Source organism: Anguilla rostrata, chromosome 6, assembly GCF_018555375.3.
Source record: "Anguilla rostrata isolate EN2019 chromosome 6, ASM1855537v3, whole genome shotgun sequence".
Lineage (NCBI taxonomy): Eukaryota > Metazoa > Chordata > Actinopteri > Anguilliformes > Anguillidae > Anguilla > Anguilla rostrata.
Genome location: NC_057938.1, coordinates 55,605,053 through 55,619,627, shown reverse-complemented (window position 1 = coordinate 55,619,627; position 14,575 = coordinate 55,605,053). Strand labels below are relative to the sequence as shown.

The 14,575-nt window shown below is 46.5% G+C and overlaps 1 protein-coding gene across 3 annotated transcripts in view; it reads right to left on the bottom strand.

Moving 5' to 3' along the window:
• Window positions 1-14,575, bottom strand: part of LOC135257704 (zinc finger protein 227-like) — a 144,486-nt gene that overhangs the window by 12,170 nt on the left and 117,741 nt on the right. For 2 of the 3 annotated variants that reach the window (XM_064340736.1, XM_064340734.1), the window contains exon 3: window positions 3,521-3,659. The exons of the other annotated variant lie outside the window; for it this stretch is intronic. The gene's annotated coding sequence lies outside the window, so the exon portion shown is untranslated. The remainder of the gene's footprint in view (window positions 1-3,520; window positions 3,660-14,575) is intronic. 3 annotated transcript variants of the gene reach the window in all.

The window sequence follows — 14,575 nt, the reverse complement described above, 5'->3', positions numbered from 1 at the left end:
TGCACAAAATATAAATAATTATACTTTAAAAAAAAAAAAAACATCAAAGGGTAGACTTAAAGGAGAGAGTACAAAGAGAGGAGAACAGAGAAAGAGAATAGCGAATTTGCCGTGTTGCCAAAGCAATGGAACTGTGGCTTAAAAAAAAAAAAAAAATTTTATGACAGTTGACACAGAATTGGACCCGATTTCCTTTTATGTTTGAGAAGCAATAACACGAAAAGAGCGGGAACGCAAACGGGGCTCCACGAGCCGGCCGAAACCCCGCCAGGGGTCAGACGAGTTCTCGAAAATTCGGGGTCCAAAGAGGAGAGAGAAACGCGAAAGCAACGTGCCAATAACAGGTCTGCAGTAATGGTTCATGTCGATTATGAATCTGTTTATGAATCATAAGAAAACCCACTACAACCCTCACAATGCTCTCTTTGTCCTTCCAACATGTAAAAAAAAAATCAGAATAGTTGGCTTTATTTTATCTGAATTCTCAGAATGCATCCGTTTCATTTCGTTAGGACCAAGCGACGAATCTGTTTATTTAACATTTTTCTGCAGAGCTAATCAAGTTGTGCAAGTGAAAACCACAGAAAGAAACCCAGGCTGCTTTTAGGGGCACGCATTGCAGGATTATAAAAGTCTCCTTTTTAGAAACTGGGTGTGTTGTGCTAGCAACTTTCCACAAGCAGTCAAAAAAAAACGTGGAGAAAAACAATGTTTTTCACATTAAATGATTTTTTTCCATAATTAAATGGTGGAGCTGATCCACGCGCTAGAGCGGTGCATTAACAGGATGGGCCACCCAGCAACACCCAAACATAGTTTTAATTCATCCAGCACACGTTACCCTGTGATTACTCAGTAAATGTATATTCATGTTCTTGAGGGGTCGAATGCTGCATAGAACTGTGTGGACGTATCTGCATCGTCGGAGCGAACAGGTTCTGATTTGATCACTGGTTCTACGAGACCTGTACGGCCAACCAGAGTTGGCGCTGGTGCAGACGGGGTTCCATGCCAGACCAGGTGGGAGCCAATCAACACCCTGGGAACCGGATAACATGGCGTGTTTTATGGACACAGCTCCACACTCGCCATCAGAAGCACTCGGAACATAAACAACTCTTCCTTGGCAACAAACCGAGAGCAGCCGTTCTGTTCACAAACTGGCTTGCGGCGCAAAGTCAGCAATTGCTGCCTGTACTGAAATACAGGGAAATAATAAGAGAAGACGCCGCGACTGCAGAGTTTGGGTCCGACACGTTGGGTTCTCACGTCAGAGGACGATCACACATCGCCGTGAAGGGTAACAGAACCGTGAAGGGTGACGGAACGCACCGCTACCGTGCCGTAGGACCCGCTTAAGAACCCGACCCGATTATCCAGGACGGGCCTGGGGGCCTCTTACAAATGGAGTTTGCCGCGCTGCTCAGCTCCCTGGAACCCAAATATTGCAGCAGCTGAGTGAGGAGGGAGGCTTCTGCCCCTCAGCCTGGCAGCGACGGCTCGTGTGGAAACACGACTCCGAGCCCCGGATCGTTATTTCCAAACGCGGGGAAAAACGAGCCGTTTTACGGCTTCGCCGCGAAATTAGGAGCGGCGTTCACAACCGCGCCGGCGGCGGGAATGCCGAGGATTCCCCCGGAACTTTCCGGAACCCACCGCGCACCCGTCAGTCACGGGCTGGGTTTTAAAAGAATCTGAGACCGAAGTGGGAGATGACTCCTGTGGTTCAGCTGGGTGGCACTGAGCTTGCAGCTACCCCGTCCAACAGCAACACTCTTTTTATTTCAAGGGATTTTAAAGACTGAAGGAAAACTAAATGAAATAATAAAGGATTTATATGACAGTTTTCATCTCAGGATTCTAGGACTCCCCACCCCCGCCCCCTATTTGTCATGGTTTTACAACTAAAAAAAAATCCAACCTGGATTCAGGTGCAATTGTAACCCCCCCCCCAGTCCCCATGTGAGTGAGTCTTACGCAGGGAGGTCGAGAGGTAATGACATCTCATGTCCAGCAGGGGGGGATGTTGACCCAGCCTGCTCCATCTATGCTGCGTTTCTTCAGAAACAGCCGCAGGAAAACTAGCTGAGTAGCTGAAGACCCTCCTGGTGTGGTCTGGAGTGAGCAGTGCTGTCCAGCTGGTACTGTGTTAAAGGTTCTGTGTTTGCTATGGTGTTAAGGGTACTGCGTTTCATACAGTGTTAAGGGCACTACAGTATGTTAAGGATACTGCATTTTGTACAGTGTTATGGGCACAGCTATTGGCGCAGTGTACAGGGCTACTGTGTTATGCGTACTGCGTTTGGTACAGTGTTAAGGCTACCATGTTTTCTATGATGTTAAGGATACTCCATTTTGAACACTTCTACGGGCACTGCGCTTGGTACAATGTTAAGGGTACTGTGTTTCGTAGGCGTTCAGGGTACTGCATTCGGTGTGGCGTTTAGGGAAACTAGCATCTTGCCATCCTGCTGTGTTTTGACCACTTGTGGAGAAATATTTAGAGTGGTAGTTTGGGGGACTGCTTCCCCTTAGAGCCTGGGGGGGGTTTTTGGGGGATTGGGGGGGGGTTGCTATATAGCTCCCAGCTCCCCTCAAGCAGAGATCCCCCTGCAGTCTGCCTGGAAAAGCCTTGTTTCCATGGCGAGTGAATTCTACAGCAGGGACGGGGAGAGACGTCTCAGTGTCACTCCCAGCTAAGCCTCACTTGAGCCTTACCGCTTCGGCATCGGGGGAATTTTCCTAATGGGGAACACCCGAAATTCAGCTTCGGATTCCCTCACACTGAGAAACCCAAAAAAACACGGGGGGGGGGCCCACAGTGAGCACCGCCCCGACCCAGCCTTTCACAGACACATGGGCCCTAGAGAGAGAGGCTGTTCTGGTGCAGTGTTTGTTTGGAGATCAGCTGTTGTGTTTGGTGCATTAGGTGCAGTGTTTGGGTTTTTTTGGGGAAGCGTGTGCCGTTTTAGGTGCAGTGTTTAGGTGACACGTTTGGACTTTGGTGCTGGTGTTTAGGTGAAATATTTTCATATTCATAGAGGGCTTTGGTTGTGTTTTTTTGGCTATGTGTGGTGTTCAGATAGAATCCCTGTGTCTTGTGAAAAGTCTGTCTGCTCCAAAACAGATTAACTAAAAAATTTACTGTATATCAAAATATTTTTTTCCAAGCACCCACACAGCGGCTACTTATTTATTTACCTCCTCTGTATTGCTGTCATATGTCATGTGACTGAGACTTGGACCAATGAGACTGCTCAGATCCCCTGGGTGTTTAAAAACAGCAGCTGTGATTGGAGGATCGGGACCGGATGTTCGTGTGTAAGTGTGTTCCAGGCGGAGCCGTTCCCGTCCGTGCAACTCATCACTAACGCGTTCCACTGAAACGGAAGAACGGGGAAGTGCTCGCTCCGCTAAACAGGAAGTGGCAGGGTTTCACAGGAAGTGGCAGGGTTTCGCCACGTTAAATTGGAATGGATATATGTATTCGCAGAGCACAGAAACATAATCAGGGTCTTACCGTGAAGCTCTAGCTTCCTGGATCCTTCCGAATAAACAGAGGAACGGTGACTAAGGCTTCAGGCCTTCTCCTCTGCATATGAGGCAGTTTTCTTCATTAAGGTGATGGGCCCTTCAGCCTTACTGTGCAGTTATTAGACCTAATGAATGTAAAAATGAGACGTACATTAGGGTTCTGTTTGTGCTGGCCCTACGCCAGCCGCTTGCTCCTAAAATTTGATCTTTTTTTTCCTGCTCTGTTACACGGGCTGTGCACGTAGTGGGGAGTACTGAGGGGGTGAGTATGCGTGGGCTCAGCACAGACCACAACACAGACCACAGACCACAGCACGACCACAACACAGACCACAGCATGACCACAACACAGACCACAACACGACCACAACACAGACCACAACACAACCACAACACAGACCACAGACCACAGCACGACCACAACACAGACCACAGCACGACCACAACACAGACCACAACACGACCACAACACAGACCACAGACCACAGCACGGCCACAACACAGACCACAACACAGACTACAGACCACAGCACGACCACAATACAACCACAGACCACAGCACGACCACAACACAGACCACAGCACAGACCACAACACAGACCACAACACGACCACAGACCACAGCACGACCACAACACAGACCTCACAGCACAGACCACATAACAGACCACATCACAGACCACATCACAGACCACAACATGACCACAACACAGGCCACAGCACAGACCACATCACAGACCACGACACAGACCACAGCACAACCACAACAACAGAACACATCACAACCACAGTACAGACCGCAGCTCAGACTGCAGCACAGACCACAACACAGAGTGAAGCACAGACCACAGACCTTTTCCCTGTAAAATAAAAAAAGCATCTTCCCTAAGCCATCTTATTTACCTTAGAGGGGCATAGAGCAGCTCTAACATTCACATCTTCTTTTAGGGGCTATTTTCCATCACTACAGCATGAAAAATATATTCATAAAGGGTGTACATTCATGCAGGGCATTTCCATTAGAACCCTCCCCCCAGCCCCCTGCCCCAAATGCACAGCTTTTACACATTCACCCTCCCTGCATGGGATGGGGACCAGCAGGGGTGAGGTGTGTGTGTGTTTGGGGGGGAGGGATAAAGGGGTACTCTGTGTAGAATTAGGGCCCCTGCCCCTCCCCCCACTCCTGAGTGCAAAGGCCAGAGGAAATCTGGACTCTTATCATATGACCGATCCCGCCTGTCTGCCTCTTAAGAACTGTTTGTGTATCTATGTCAGGGAGTAAAAAGTGAGCTACCCGAGATTTCCTAAAAAATACGAGGTTTGGAGGGACGTGGGGGGGGGGGGGTATAACGTAAACACAGGAATGATCACCGGTAATGTAAGGTGGGGGCGGGGGTGGTGGGGGGTGGGCAAGAGGCGATTTGGGGATAAGTGCTCTCACGCACAGACAGAGGTCCCCAAACCTGGGGCATCCTCTGGACGGTGCTCCCACAATGCACCTCTCTTCGCTCAGGTGCTGAGGTTAGACTGGTTTCCTGTCAGTATGTGTGTAAATGTCATAGCCGTTTCCAGTCAGTATGTGTGAGAGGTTAAACCTGTTTCCAGTCAGTATGTGTGAAAGGTTAAACCTGTTTCCAGTCAGTATGTGTGTAAATGCCAGATCTGTTTCCTGTTAGACCTGTTTCCTGTCAGTCCGAGTTAAAGGTTAGACTTGTTTCCTGTCAGTATGTGTGAAAGCTTAAACCTGTTTCCTGTCAGTATGTGTGTAACTAGACCCGTTTCCTGTTAGACCTGTTTCCTCCCAGACCTGTTTCCTGTCAGTCTAAGTTAAAGGTTACACCTGTTTCCAGTCTGTATGTGTGAAAGTTTAGACCTGTTTCCTGTCAGTTCATGTAAATGTTAGACCTGTTTCCTGTCTGTGCATTTCCCATTTCCCATTTCCCACTGATGGACACTCACGTGCTCTCTGTACTTGTTTTATTTTTAATTTTTACCCAAATTCAAGTTCTGTCACCAGACTTCACCTACAAGAGGTGTCAAATATCGCAAACCTGTCCACAGTGCCAAGCTAAGCACACCAACAACAACAACAAAAAACCTGCCTAAAAGAAAAACTGAGACAGCAGCAGTGCAAACAGGCATGGTGTCTGCATGCATCCGAGTTTCTGGCAGGAGCTGAACTTCCTTACATTCCGGAATTTAGAATACTCACGAGAAACCCAGTTACAATGTAGCGATGGCGTTCTATTTTTAGAACAGAAATGGAGAGTGTTCATCCATCCATCCATTATCAATACCCACTTATCCTGGGCATGGTCGCGGGGGGTGCTGGGGTCTATCCCAGCATGCACTGGGCAAGAGACAGGAATACACCCTGGACAGGCCGCCAATCTATTGCAGGGCACACACACCATTCACTCACACCTATGGGCGATTTAGAATCTCCAATTCACCCACACAGACACGGGGAAAACATGTGAACTCCACACAGAAAGGCCCAGGCTGGGATTCAAACCCTACTTGCTGTGGGGTGACAGTGCTACCCACCCCACTGCACCACCACAGAGAGAGTACATTCTGACAACTCATTTCACCCATTTCACATAAAAAAAGAAGTTATAGGACACAAACATTTCCGGCACAAAAGCAGTCTTCTCCTACAATTTAAGAGGCGTGCCCTTCTCCTCCTTTTCGGACCCTTTCTGAGAATAAAAGAAGATGGACGCCACAGATATTCAGGAGACGCGATTCAAAAAGTACATATTTACACAGCCCGTGACTTCTGTGGTCTCTAATCGGCCTGATTGCCATCTGCTGTCCGTGAGAGCCTGCTTGATTCAATTACCTTCATCAACCTCCTCCTCCTCGTCCTCCTCACTATAATCGGCAGAATCTCTCTCTTTTTTTTTTTTTTAAGTATCTTAAAAGCTTTGTATCGGGGCTGCGATTCCGTCGGTGTTCTGTGACGTGGGATCCTCTTGAGCTCAGTCGGAGGGTTCGGCTCCGGTCAGCACGCACTCCAGACCGACCGAGGTTTCTGTCTCGCAGTCATTTGAGCCGAAATGCGGTTTTCCCTCAGGCCAATCCACCGGCAAAGTGCTGACATCAAGCTCTTATCTCATTGGCTGTCATGTACAATTTAGAGTGCCCTCGGACAGATCAGAGATGTCATCTCAGCATTTTAAGGGCACTCAAAATGCTGCAGGAAGCTTGCTTTACTAATTTCCTGGGCAAAAACGTCTTTTTTTTTTCTTGTGAAGATTCAAGAAAAGGGAAACCCTGTTGGAAAAAACAAACCAAAAAAAAAAAAACGAACTTGGAAATGAGAAGTCGAAGAGGCATGTCGCGTGCCATCGTGTCCTGCTAGCATTTCCTTTAGGGTTTAAGGGTTTCTGAGGATCAGAGGTGCCCAGCATTTAGAAAAAAAATCAGCTGACAAGCTGAATGCCAAACCCTCATAAATAAAGTGCATTTTTATTAATAAAACACTGTAGCCTTCATAATTAAGGCCGTTGGCTACCTGAAATTTAACAGCAATAATAAACATTAATACACTAATACAAAAATATGTGGGTGAACAACTACAGGAGAGGCCACTTTTTGACTGCATATTTTCTGTAGTTTTAATTTTATGTAACACGCACTTCCTTATAGGACTGAATGATGCTATGACAATATGTAAGTTATAAGCTATTAACATGTAACTTGCATATTGCCATAGCTCCAGTCCTAATTATATGGTACATGCATTCTTCCACACACCACACATACACACACACACAGCACTTAACACAGGTACTAGTCCTAGTCCTAAAGGGAAAACAATTATTTTCCGATTACCAAGTCATACTGCTAAGGATACACGTCTCAGGTGTTGGAAGCTTGTGGTTAAATAATGTGAAATTGAACACCTGGCTTGTTCAGTGAGCAGATCAACCCTTCTGTAAATATGAGTGGTGAAACAGTGGTCCTGGCGTGCTCCATATTCAGATTATCCCAGCAATAAATACGTACGCAGTATAACAGCTAGGGGGGCCAATGCTAGTGTGTGGGGGTGGGAGCTCCCCCCCCCAAATCTGGAATGGGTATCAGTGGTGATCCCGTAAGGCCATCGACCCCCCCCCCCCACACACAGCCTTTACGAGCTGTAACTCAGGCCCGTGACAGTCCCACAGAGCAGCAGTGTGGCCATGATATCACATGAGCTGTGAAGCGCTGTGCCTGCATTATAACTCCCTTGTGCATGTGTTATAACTCCCCTGTGAACGCATTATGACTCCCTTGTGCCAGCATTATAACTCGAGTTTTGGGTTCAATAGAACTGGAATTTTGGGGTTTGGGGGAACTGGAATTTTGGGGTTTGGGGGAACTGGAGTTTGGGGTTCAGGGGAACGGGAGTTTGGGGTTCAGGGGAGCTGGAGTTTGGGGTTCAGGGGGAAATAGAGTTTTGGGTTCAGTTCTCAGGTCTGGCACAGCTGTCATACTCATCCTAAGCTCCTATCACCGTGGAGACAAGCAGCTGCTAAGCAACTACATTTTGCGAGTCTGGTTTACTGGCCCCTGTTTCCTCTTCAAGGACACACTCAACTGCAATGTCACAGGCGTTTCCCCCCCCATAAATGATGTCACATCCTGTTTCCCCCCTCCCATAACGCACCTCTTTTCGGCGCAGCTCGGCGAACCGAAGCTAAATGAGTAACCAGACGCAGGTGCGGGAGCCAGCTCTCCGGCGAGATGAAAAAACAAAAAAAGCAGATAAAAGATCTGAACTGCCAGCTCAATGTCGCATCCATAAATCTGTCTGTCTCCTTGGAGACAGAGAGAGAGAGAGAGAAACAGTGAGGAAGCCGGTCAGATTTTTAAGAGTGACTCCAGAGCCAGAACGTGAAGGTAGGTGAGGCAGGTGATTGAGGTAACGGGCGGAATCTTTATTGTGAGTTCCACTCACAATAAAGGGCTTAAAACATCAAACCTCTCCTGTAGGTGAATTTCACACAGATTCCAGGTGAATTCCACACGTAGAGCCCAGGTGCATTCCACACGTAGAGCCCAGGTGAATTCCACACGTGGAGCCCAGGTACATTCCAGGTGTGTTTCCCGGTGCATTCCAGGCGCAGTTTTTCACACGGCACGGTGTGGGATTACAGGTAATTGCAATAAGGAGACGATCCAAACATGAAAGCAAAAGGCTGCAACTCATGGAATTCAGCATAAAATTAACCTGTGACTGTTTTTTTAACAAAAAGAATGAAATAATTGTTTATTGTACAGGTACAGACAGGTACAGGTATATAACAAAATGCTGGTTTTCTCAGGAAGTAATAATAGAAATGTATACTTGCCATTTGAAAGTTGTTAAAGATTTATTGTGCTTCATTTCAAACTGTATTGCAGTTTTGCACAAACTCAGGGGATTCTTTAAGAAAAGATATCACAATGGAAAAAGCATGTTGGCTTGATGGCTATCCAAAAAAAATCCGTAAATAATCTGCCCTCTGCAGAACTTTGGGACTGATTTTCTACACTCGAGCAAAACCCATTAAGATAGAGCCATTCCAGATCACGCGTGACTGGAGAGGAAGATATAATTACTTTCAACATCCACACAAGTCCAGCAACTGAAAAATTAATCAGGGAGTACGGGGGTAATCTCTGTATGAATAAGACATTAAGACTCTTAGGCGAAATCCCTACACGAATCAGCTAGACATTAAACCTTTACTGGTAACTCCTGAATGAATTCGATTCCTGAAACGACCATTCAGGATTAATATCTGAATAAATCAGACGTAAGATTTTGGGGGTAATCCCTGAATTAATTAGACTTTACACTTTTAGGATTAATTCCTGAATGAATGAAAGGGCTGTACGGAACCACGTGCTCTCCCCCAGCGCGCCAACTTCGCCATCATCAAACGCAAGGCCGCTGCTTTTAACGGGCCAGTCCCTTTAACGCGACATCCACGGTTCGTTTGATATGCCTGCCGCAACCGCTTCACTTGTTACTTTTTTGGCTGGACCGCAGCAGCAGAGCCAGCCCTATAAACGCGAATGTTTGTGACTGAGTGATGAAGTTACACCATTGGTCGGCAGAGTTATGAAGTTACATCATTGGTCGGCCGGTCCAGCCATATACTAGGTTTTGACCTGGTATTGTTTTATTACGCACAGATTCTGATTCGTTCGTGCGGTTCGGTTGTTAAAGCGCTCTGAAGTTTCCAATCGCCGGTAAATGTGACACAGCTGCGTGTCTAAACGTACTTCGGAATTACTCCGTGACAGTGCTGAAGGGAGATTTTTCTCAGCGTCATCCCGACGGTTTTTAATATCCGCCATTTCAAAAACAGCAGCTATCCTGTGTGATCTAGGCTTTGACGGCCTGTATGGCACGTGGACGTATATTAGACAGTGCTTTGGAGCTGTTACTCGAATATAGTTATGATGTCACAACTGCTCTGTAGATAACCTGAGAAACATAATAGATTTGAACAAAAAACTGAAATTTCCTAAATTAAATGTATTTGTTTATTTGACTGGGACAATGCACATTAATAACGTTTCTGTACAGGTTTCAGAGTTAGCCAGGCTCATTTTCATTGGCAGGAGGAAACCACAGCGCCCGGAGGGAACCCACGAAAACACAGGGGAGAACATACAAGTGCCACGCAGAGAGGATCCGGGCCGGCCGGGACTCGAACCCAGAACCTCCTTCTTGCGAGGCAACAGTGCAGACCACGGGGAATCGCTGATGGGACACAAACATATCTAATATATACCTTTATTTAGGTATGGTTATCAAGTAGAATAACACATGCATGCTAGTGGTGGCTCATTTGGGCCTAAGAAAATGTAATATTTCTCTGGGGCTCAGGATGGGTGGGTGGGGGGGGTTCATAGAGTCATGATCCTGAATCGCTGCTGTTTTCCTGGTCAGGGAGGGGGAGAGGGGTGGGGGTGGCAGGAAGGAGGGGAGGTGGGGGAGGAAAATCTGCTGTGAATTATCACTCAAACTCCTCAGATGGGCAAATGGAGGGGGGGGGGGGGGTTCAGCCCTGTTCTCAGTTCCTGCAGACCATGCTTGCAAGAGGGCCAGCTTTTTAGTGCCTTTCTAATATGAGCTTTGGGAGGATGGGGGGGCAGGAACGTGACATGGGGGTGATTACAAACTCCATTTGATATACAGCATGAGGAAGAGAGAGAGAGAGAGAGAGAGAGAGGAAGTGGGAGAGAGACACAGAGAGGAAGTGAGAGAAAGAGAGAGAGAGAGAGAGAGAAGAGGGAGATGTGAGATTCCTCTCCAGTGTGGTAAGCAGAACCCCGTTTATAGGCCTGTTTGATGAACACAGTGGTTGCATTGATGTCACAGAATTTGGAGTCTCTATTTAGAAATGGGCCAGTGTGCTGGATGAGGGACCCGTAGATTACACAGCCAGAACACTGGAGAAGAGGTCATCTCAGGTCATTTTTAAACACTGGGGTTTTGGGGTAGCGATGCACCCCCAAGATGAACCCCCCCCCCCCCCTCCCCCTTTGTGGCCTTTGCAATTCCACAACCAACAGTAAATTTTCAGTTTAATCTGAATAATCCATGTCTGTCCCTAACGCCCGGTAAAAAAATAACTTCCTCCTCCACCAAGCAAATCATTTTCCTGTTTTCACTGCTTTGTACTTTATCTGATTTTGGGAAAATACAGTGAAGTATCCTGAAATATTCCAATTATGTAAATTAATTTAAAATGAGAGACTACAGAAAATATGACATTATTTACAGTTTCAACGCAAAAATCGTCAGAAAAAACAGGTCCGGTAAAAGACCTACTTATATGTTTGTATATGCAGCCTATGAATGCGCATACTCAGCTTTGAAGTCTGGGTATCAGTAGGCACCATTAATTTCACAAAACTGTGCAATGCATATATATATATAATATTATATATAATAATATATATATTATATATAATATAATTCTATATTAATCGAATGTCTCCTTAACGATAACGAAAAGTTAAATTCATAAATTAATTAGTAACACTTTCAAAAAATAACAAAACCAAAATCCGAAGAACTAACATCCGGGGAAGTCCGAACATGTCCGCACTTTATTTATTTTTATTTTCCCCCTCGTGCATTTTAATAGACTCATACGCTATAAATAACTAAATGTACCCCAAAGACCGGGAAAAGACCGAACCAAGATAAACAAGCGCAGTAAGGCGCAAACACAGAGGCGGTTTGTTTATTATGATTTTAATTATTCAGTCGTTACATCAATTAGTCAGAAGCTGACAGCTGCGTTAAAATGTAGAGGTTATGGTAATCTTGCGAAAACTCTCCTACTCCGCCAAGAGCAGGCACTTACAAGGACGGTGTGTGATTTATATACTGAAAAATGTTACCATGGGAATATTCAGCGACGGAGCAAACACACTCTGAAGGGGAAAATTGTGTGTCAAGCTCCCGCGTCAACTCAAATAACCAACTTTAATTATAGCGAGTTTCGCCGACAAATTTTATTTTATTCTCCTGGACCCGTGTTGAGCGTATATTCTTGAGTACACAACGCGAACGCCTCGCAGTCTGGCGGAGAGAAGGGTCCAACTAGCCTGTAACATAAATACGAGCTCCCGGCGTTTAATTGCGAGCGGCGGGGGGCCCAGATCCAGATTTCGCCTCGACAAGTTTATAATACGCGGATGTTACAAAGGGAGCAATGGGGAAATATGTAAAGCATTCTTCTGGAGGATGTTTTAATTTAGACTGCGAACTAAGTTCTGTCAGTCTTTCATGTCGCCCCTTCCTCCCTGGCGTTAACTATTTATACTTCGCGAGAGGAACAGAAAAACAAATTGCTCTCATATGTGGTCCGCTGTCATTCCTCAAATGCAGTCCCCCCTTGGGAATATCACACATCTGCTAATAAAGAAAACGCTTTAAAGTGGTTGATTACAGTGGAGCATGAACGAGCGCGAGCACCCTCCCTCCCCGCGCCACAAGATCAAGGGAGGCTCGAGCCGTGCGGCTCCGCTCTGCGCGCCAGTTGTATCAAAGAACTGACAAGATGTCTCTACGCCGTTGAAAACGATGAATTAGCCTATGCAGCCATTTTCATTCTTGGAGAAACAATCCTATGTAATCAACCGCGTGCCGTGAAACGAATGTATAAATTATGAAGGGAAATTAAATGGGAACATACTAATAAAAATCCGCGCGCCACTGGCTCCAACGTGTAGCTTTAGCGTATTTACAGATGTGCGCGCCATGTGGCGCGTAACCGCACAGGACCGGCAGGACCCCGCTCCCGACTGTCTCATGGCGCGGTAATGAGTTATATGAATTATAGCGGCTTGAACCTTGCCTCATTGTAGCGCCCACGGGAACATTTACGGGCATTATCCCCGGGGCATTTTTACAGTAAAGGCATCGGCGGTCAGGGTCTTTATTTTTAACCATAAGCGCAAGTAATAGTGACATGTTTTAAGGTTTCAAATCGCACACTCTGTCTCCCCATTCCCTGACCTTGGCAGTGGGAGGCGTCCGGCTCACGCCCACCCCCCTCTCTGCAGGACAGCTACTGCTGGTGAAATCCAAGAATAACCTGTAAATTTGCGGCGGTTGTGTGGGGGCGGGTTTAGCCGACAGGCCAAGCGCGTCGCTGCGAGGGCTTTGAGTTACTGCCCCGCTGACAGGACCAGACGGAAGAGGTGGTGCGGTTTTTCCCCAAAAAAAATAATAAAATAAAAAACACGATAGAGGCCTAACTGTGAAAACATTTTCACCGTAGCCGACCCTCGCTGTTTTTATAGGCTGTAATCCTCGCGCTGAAGACGCTCCGCTGAGATCCTGAGGAGAAGCGTCCGGACGCCGCGACAGCGCTCCGAGTTCTCTCGCGAATGCGTTTACTTTTTTTAGCTTCATCGCGGCTCGTGAACTCACTCGGCTGTATCGAGGGGTTCTGTCCACACACGCGCGCTGGTTAGTTATCCACACGATGAAACAGGCCAAGGTTAAAAATGTGTATAAAAGGGGAAATGTTTGTCGAGCAGCGTTTGGATAGAATGACACACTGACAGTTTAATCCTGTTTGTGAGTCTTTCTATCCAAACACTGCTACAGCATATCTGTCTACATGCAGAAGGTTTAAAGAGAACAGTGCCCCTCTAAAATCATACACAGACACACACACACACAGTCTCTGTTACACACACACACACACGCTGTCTCCCATCCCTCTGAACACACCACACTTTAATTAGGCCTCTTCAGCTCAAAGGAATATCCCACACGTTTTGTATTAGCTGGTTTACAATTTCCTTTTTATTTCTGTTTGTTTCCTTCAACACTACAGCTAAAGTTGATTAAGACACAGTTTCTCTGGGACAGGACAAGTGCATCCAAATGTGACAGTGGTGTGTTCCTAACTGCCGTTCCTCTCAGATCTACACTGGAGAACTTTCAAAGATCCAAGCCCTGTTTTAATCCAACCACAATACGCTTTCTTACACATTCAGTTTTAGATGGTTTTTAAATGAGATTTTTTCCGCAGACCATGACAGTCTTACACATTTAATTGTGCATTTATATTCACTTACTTTGGAGAATCTCACATGTTAAATGAGAGAATCTGACACTTGATTAGAGAATCTCTGACTTGATTAGAGAACCTCACACACTCAGTCATAGAATTCAATGGTCCCGTAGGCTGTAAAATAGTCACTGGCTCTCCTGTAGTACTGTGTGCGGCCTGTAGGGTGTAAAATAGTCACTGGCTCTCCTGTAGTACTGTGTGCGGCCTGTAGGGTGTAAAATAGTCACTGGCTCTCCTGTAGTACTGTGTGGCCTGTAGGGTGTAAAATAGTCACTGGCTCTCCTGTAGTACTGTGTGTGGCCTGAAGGGGGTAAAATAGTCACTCACTCTCCGGTAGTACTGTGTGTGGCCTGCAGGGTGTAAAATAGCCACACACACACTGTGCACACACTTCCTGTGCAGTGCTTCTACGCACTAATGAACACACGCAGCTCTGAAGCGGTCGGCCCCGATGC